General features: G+C 44.9%; 1 protein-coding gene across 1 annotated transcript in view; it reads left to right on the top strand.

Moving 5' to 3' along the window:
* Nucleotides 1-7387, top strand: part of TTBK2 (tau tubulin kinase 2) — a 104645-nt gene that overhangs the window by 57766 nt on the left and 39492 nt on the right. The gene's annotated exons all lie outside the window — the stretch shown is intronic.

The following is a 7387-nucleotide window of genomic DNA, read 5'->3' as shown; positions in this document are numbered from 1 at the left end:
GGACCTCCTGGTGGCACCTGGTATTTTTGGCCACTGTGTGACAGAGTGTTGGACTGGATGGGACATTGGTCTGATCCAGCATTGGCTTCTCTTATGTTCTCAGCCACCCTGAGCCCATTAGCGGGGAGGGCGGGGTAAAAATGCAATAAATAAATAAATATATATAAATAGTCTTACGTTCTTAGGATCCCACCAATGAACAATGAGGGGCGTAGGCTGGATTGTTTAGACTGCAAGGTCTATGTGGCGAATTTTACTGCCATAATGGGAAGATATCAAATGTTATTGTGGGAGGCAATGTCACAATTTATTACTTTATTTATTGTTATTTTTATGTATTTAATTTATACCCCACCCTCCCCACTAAAGCAGGCTCAGGGCGGCTTATATAAATTTTTAAAAACAAATTTAAAACATATAAAATCTAAAGTGCAATACACACATACATTCCTATGTGATGGCAGTCTTAGTCCAATCTACTGGGTTACTCCCTGAGGATAAAAAAACATTGATGAAAGTATCTTATATTTCTTAACAATGGTATCTTTTAGGAGTACACGATTTTGCCATTCGGTCTCATTATTGCCCCAGAGTATTCACCAAATGCATTTCAGTTGTTGAGGAGGTGTCATCAGTAATTTCAATGACTGGCTCCTAGTCTCCAGAGGGTCTATTGAGGGATTTGCACCTGACAGTACCCTTCAGGAGTCGGGGTTCCTTATTAATTGGGGAAAATCCAGCCTTGTTCCCACACAGTCTATTGATTTTAATTGGGGCCAGGATCAATTCATTGGAGAATAAAGCATACCTACCATTGCAAAGGGCAAAGGTTTATCATAGCCTTAGTGGAGAAAATGTCAGCTAACAGTTTTCAGTCTGTTAAGAATATTCAGAGGATACTAGGATACATGGCATCAACCTCAGCAGTAACTCCACATGCCAGGTTGCATGAGAGGCTGCTCCAAAATTTCATACAGGCATTTGACCCTGAGTTATATCCCCAATGGAAGAAGTTCCAAGTCCCTAGAACAATACTACATAGCCTAACCTAGTGGAGCAAGTTACCACATTTACTTTAAGGAATACCACTAGTTATGCACTCCCATGACATTTAAGGTGGATGGGGGGCACACTGTGGGGAATTTGAGGTAAAGGTCACATGGTCTGGACCAGAATCCAGATTTCATATTAATGTACTGGAGCTCAGGGCCATTAGGCATGCCTTTGCTTCTTTACAGCTTTGCTGAAAGGATGCCATGTTCTGCTAGCAACAGACAATATGATGGCCATGTTCTACGTGAACAAATGGAGACAAGGGTTCTGTGAGCTTTTGTAGGGAAGCTGCACTAATTTGGCAATGGGCAGTCTCCCACATAGTGTACCTAATAGTCATACTCATTGCAGGTCAGGAAAATAGTTTAGTAGATATAGTGATCAGAAGCACAGATGTAAAACAAAAGTGATGGATAGCTGACCAGTACCTGTGTTCAAAGAATGAGGTTACCCAGACACATATCTCTTTGCATTGAGTGCCAACACCAAATGCCGCCTTCATTGCTTCAGGGCAACAGCAGACAGGCAATCATTCCAGTTATACTGGTATGGTCACCTCTTTTATGGGTCCCCCCCCCCAATTGGAATGCTATACAAAGTGGTAACCACGTTGAAGGTGGACAAAACCACCTTCGTATTTCTAGCTCTGTATAGGCCCTGTACAGCATGATAAAAATCAAGGGAGCGTTCCATGCAAAGATGGCCATGATAAAGGACAAAAACGGTAGGGACCTAACAGAAGCAGAAGAGATTAGGAAAAGATGGCAAGAATACACAGAAGAACTATACAAGAAAGACCTCGATGTCCTTGACAACCACGACGGTATAATCACTGACCTCGAGCCAGACATCCTGGAATGTGAAGTTAAATGGGCCTTAGAAAGCATTAGTAACAACAAAGCTAGTGGAGGTGATGGTATTCCAGCTGAACTATTCAAAGTCTTAGAAGATGATGCTGTTAAAGTGCTGCACTCCATTTGCCAGCAAATTTGGATAACGCAACAGTGGCCACAGGATTGGAAAAGGTCAGTATACATTCCAATCCCAAAGAAGGGCAATGCCAAGGAATGTTCAAACTATCGCACAATTGCACTCATATCACACGCTAGCAAGGTCATGCTCAAGATCCTACAAGCTAGGCTTCAACAGTACGTGGATAGAGAACTACCAGAAGTACAAGCTGGGTTCCGAAGAGGTAGAGGAACTAGAGATCAAATTGCCAACATTCGCTGGATTATGGAAAAAGCAAGAGAGTACCAGAAAAATTCTTCACCCAAAGAGTGATTAACACTTGGAATTCACTGCCACAGGAAGTGGTGGCGGCTACAAGCATGGACGTCTTCAAAAGGAAATTAGATAAGCATATGGAGCAGAGGTCCATCAGTGGCTATTAGCCACAAGGTATAGATAGGGGCTCTGGGGCAAGTGATGCTCTGTCTTCTTGGTGCTTGGGGGGGGTCAACAGTGGGAGGGCTTCTAATGTCCTGGCCCCACTGGTGGACCTCCTGATGGCACCTGGTATTTCTGGCCACTGTGTGATACAGAGTGTTGGACTGGATGGGCCTTTGGCCTGATCCAACATTGTCGTCTCTTATGTTCTTATGTTTCCAACGCTGTGGCGATTGGCCAAAGGAGTCCACAGGTTCTTACACCCAGCACACAATCTCCTCCAGGTGGGCCCTTATCTGCCACCCTGACATCCAGTCCCCACACCTGACTGCATGGCTCATTCTGCCCTAAACAAGCTATCTAAAAGAATCAAAGTCATAGTTGCATCCCATAGGCCTTCCAGTTGAAGATCTTATTTTTTGAAATGGAAGAGGTTCACAAAGTAAGCAGAGGACCAAGGTGTGAGACCAGAATCCTGTGATTTATCTAAAATATTTGACTATTTGTTGATGTTAAAGGATGGAGGTTTAGCCTCCTTGTCTATCAAGGTTCACTTAACGGCCATCTCCACCTTTCATAAGAGCATTGGGGGATCTTCTGTGTTTTCAGTTCCTGACTCAAAAAAGTTCCTTAAAGGTTTACATAATTTGTACTCTCCTGTTGTGTACCCAGTAGCACAATGGAGTTTGTCTCTTGTTTTAGAAAGTTAATGTACAGACCCTTTGAACCACAATGCGTAAGTCTGACCTGTCTTTCTTGTCACATAAAATGGCGTTTCTGGTAGCAATTATGTCTGCTTGCAGAGTGGGGGAACTGAGGGTCTTAAGCTGTGACCTACCCTTTACCAAGTTCCACACAGACAAAGAACCAGTTTGGCCTTCTTACCGAAGGTAGTTTCTCATTTTCACATAAATCAGGACATCACCCTCCCAGTGTTTTCCCTTCCCCAACTTCCCCGTCTGAACAGACATAGAAGAAGAAGAGGAGGAGGAGGAGGAAGAGGAGATTGGATTCGGGGCTTGCCTTGCAATGGCTTGGCTCCTTTCTCCAAGGTTGGGGACAGAGGGTGGTGTTAGGGGATCAGACGTCCCAGAGGCACACACTGACTTGCGGAGTTCCCCAAGGGGTGATGCTATCTCCGATGCTATTTAACATCTACATGCGCCCCCTTGCCCAGAGGTACAGGCTAGGGTGTCACCAATATGCAGATGACACCCAGCTATATCTATTGTTGGGCGGTCAGTCCAACTCTACCCCAGATGACCTGGACTGGGTGCTTCAAGACGTGGCAGGCTGGCTTAGACTGAACTGATTAAAATTGAATCCGACAAAGATGGAGGTCCTGTGCCTGAGTCAGAGTGGGTTGGGGGTAGGGCTCCCACTACTGGCCTTCAATGGGTTGCCATTGGTGCCAGCACCAAAGGTCAGGAGCTTGGGAGTGCTCCTGGATGCCGCCTTAACAATGGAGGCCCAGATAGCAGCCACTGCCAAGGCAGCCTTTTACCATCTATGACTGATTAGGCAGTTGGTTCCCTTCCTCGAATGCAGTGACCTGGCAACAGTGATCCATGCTATGGTCACCTCAAGATTGGACTACTGCAATGCTCTCTACACGGGGCTGCCCTTGTCCTAAATCCAGAAGCTGCAGCTAGTGCAAAATGCAGCAGCCAGGCTGTTGATGGGTCTCTCTATATGAGAACACATCTGGCCTGTGCTGAAGGCATTGCACTGGCTGCCAGTAGCATACTGGATTTGCTTCAAGGTGCTGTTTTTGACCTTTAAAGCCCTATATGGTCGGGGGCCTGCCTACCTAAGGGACCGCCTTTTCCCATATGTTCCCCAGAGAGCACTGAGGCCAGGGTCACAAAATTGCCTGACTCTCTCTGGTCCAAGAGGCGCCAGATTGGCTGCAACCAGAGCCTAGGGCCTTTTCAGTGGCGGCTCCACACTGGTGGAATGAGCTCCCAGAAGACATCAGGACCCTGTGGGACCTTTTACAGTTCTGCAGGGCCTGTAAAACAGAGCTCTTCCACCAGGCCTTTGATTAGGAGCCGCCACTGATGAATGAGCTATTAAAAACTGAATTTTTATTGCCCTCATGCTACTGGCACTAAGAACAACTATGGATACTGTCCTCGCTACACCGGACCATCATACAGCAATCGCCATCTGCACTGAACTGCACTTTGTATGTATATTTTTTGCTTATGTGAATTTTATAGTACTGCATATATGCATCCGTGTTTTATTGTATTTTAACCTGTTGTATGCCGCCTTGAGCCTGCCTGTGCAGGAAGGGCAGGATATAAATCTAAAATAGTAAATAAATAAATAAATTTATACCCTGCCCTTCACTTGGAGTCTCAGAGCAGCTTACAGTCTCCTTTCCCTTCCCCTCCCCACAACAGACACCCTGTGAAGTAGGTGGGGCTGAGAGAGCTCTTTTGAGGACTGCTCTTGAGAGGACAGCTCTGAAAGAAGTTGCGACTGACCCAAGGTCACACCATCAGCTGCATGTGGAGGAGCGGTGAATCAAACCTGGTTTCCACTCTCCGAACGGGTGCACTAGATGTTAGGACAGCACTGCTTTTTTATTTAAAGTGTAAAACAGACTTCAGAAAAGACATGAACTTATTCATTAGCTTTAGAGGTGCAAATGAGGGTAAGGCAGCATCTGCACAGTCTTTATCAAGATGGGTGGTGTTGACAAACAAAATAGCCTACAAAGAGGCAGGCATACCTTGTCCCATTGCATTGAGGGCACATTCCAGAAGAGTCCAAGCTTCCTCTGCAGCGTTCCTGTCCAGGCTTCCCTTATATGACATCTGCAAGGCAGCTACCTGATCAATACCCTCAATATTTGTGCAACACTACTCCATGGACATAGACCCTCAGAGTGAGGCAGTTGTTGGGAAAGCGGTCCTACAATTGATCTTCTGTTGATCAGCCCACACCCGCCTCTTTGGTAAGTGATCATGCTAATCTCCCATGAGGACTGCACAGAAGCCATGATGATGAAAACAGGGTTGCACTTACCTGTAACCATTGTTCATCAAGTGGTTTTCTGTGCAGGCACACAGCCCTTCCTCCTATCCCTGCTGAGGGTTGCTCTGCCATTACCTCTTTGCAGCTCCTTATGGCAGCGAAGGGAGAACTGAGGGGAGAGTGCTCGGCCTTCCTTTGTCACATGACCCTTTGGGTGGGAGAGGAGTTACTGGAGATGGAGGGGAGGGGGAGCACTCTCAGGATCTGGAAAGTTCTATTAAGCATGGAAGCTCTTTCTCTGTGGCTGGCCTGCAACTGTGCAGTCCCCATGTATGCCTGCACAGAAGACCAGTTGATGAACAATGGTTACAGGTAAGTGTAACCCCATTTTGCTCTTTTGAACAAAAATGTTGACCAGTTCCACATGGGGTACCTGTCCATGTTTCAATGTTATTGGGAAGTATTTCTTTTCCTGCTTCCCCACAGCACCGTAGTTTTGGGAAAGACTTCAGCAAAGCCTGGATGGCTGCTATGAGGATGGGAAAGTTCAGTTTCTTCTGTTCACATGACAGTCATTTTGCTTGATCCTATCCCCATGGTGGCTTCTTTTATCTTTTTAAAAATTGGCAAAACCACACCGTATGCATATTTTGTCAATTTCTCAATCACAATAACTATAGGTTACCACAAAGTTAGAGTCCAGTGGCACCTTTAAGACCAACATTTTTTTATTCCAGATGTGAGCTTTCATGTGCATGCACATTTTGTCTGATGAAGTGTGCATGCACACGAAAGCTCACATCTTGACTAAAAATTTGTTGGTCTTTAAGGTGCCATTGGACTCTAACTTTGTTGTATTGCTTCAGACCAACACAGCTGTCCACCCTGATATAGGTTACCACACTCCAGCCTCAGGTGCAATCTCCCTTCTGCCATTTTGTATGAATGCGGTGCATGCTTGTCACTATGGCATATTCTGTAATCAGTAAAGCTGCAGCTGTGTTTTTGAAGCACATTGATGTTATGTCTCTTCCCTGTTACCTGGCTTGAAACAAGCCCACAGTAAATTAGCAGAGAGTACAGTTTGATCAGCTCTTCCTGGCCTCCCAGCCTCTATTGGATTTATTTCTAACAATATCAGTATCAATATACCATTATAAAAATAGATGCAACAGGTAGGGATGGGCACAAACTGGGGAAAGGGAGGTTTGTTTTGGCCACAGAAACCACGAACCTCCAAGGACCTTCCTGTTTACTGAATCGGTTCATTTTGTGAAGTTCTTGATGTGGTAGAATGGCCCCCCTGTGGACTAGAGACGCCAGACTCGTGAGTCTCCAGCTGACTTGCCTCTACCTGCCCTCCAAGTTCGGTGAGGATTGGCTTTGGGGGATAGAGTAGCAGATCATGATGAAGTTTGTGCCGATCCCTAGTAACAGCTTTTCTGAATTACCAGCATGTATTTTTAAAGAAGTAAGTCTCTAGCTTCTTTCTTTGAAGAGATATAAGGGGAAAGATGTATCTCTGCAATGGAAGGAATTAGAGACTTACTTTGTTTTAAAAGCTCGGTATTCAGAGAACCTGAACACATATTTTATATCAATGGTATATTTATAACAGTATTCAGTTGCTGATTTTTTAAAAGCAGCAATAGCCCAAGGGAGGAGGGATGGCTGCTGCTGGGGGACTGGGGCATGGAAACTGCCGGGAGATCTGCCGTGTGGAAACTCTGACCCTGCGATGGATCTGCAGCTACACCATTAACCTGATACTCGCTTTTTAATGATCTAGATATCATTTTAATTATTTGGAGATTAATGCATTTACAATATTTTGTGATCCTTATTTAATCTGAGCCTTTAAAATTTAATATCTTTATTGTAATAGTAAGAATCTGGATATCATTGTGTATGGCATATTAAGGGAAAATATTTCACCTCTACAAAAAAAGACAACATTCCA

This window comes from Gekko japonicus, unplaced genomic scaffold (assembly GCF_001447785.1).
Source record: "Gekko japonicus isolate JY-2015 unplaced genomic scaffold, Gekko_japonicus_V1.1 scaffold27, whole genome shotgun sequence".
NCBI lineage: Eukaryota > Metazoa > Chordata > Lepidosauria > Squamata > Gekkonidae > Gekko > Gekko japonicus.
This window is presented reverse-complemented; position numbering and strand designations above follow the sequence as displayed.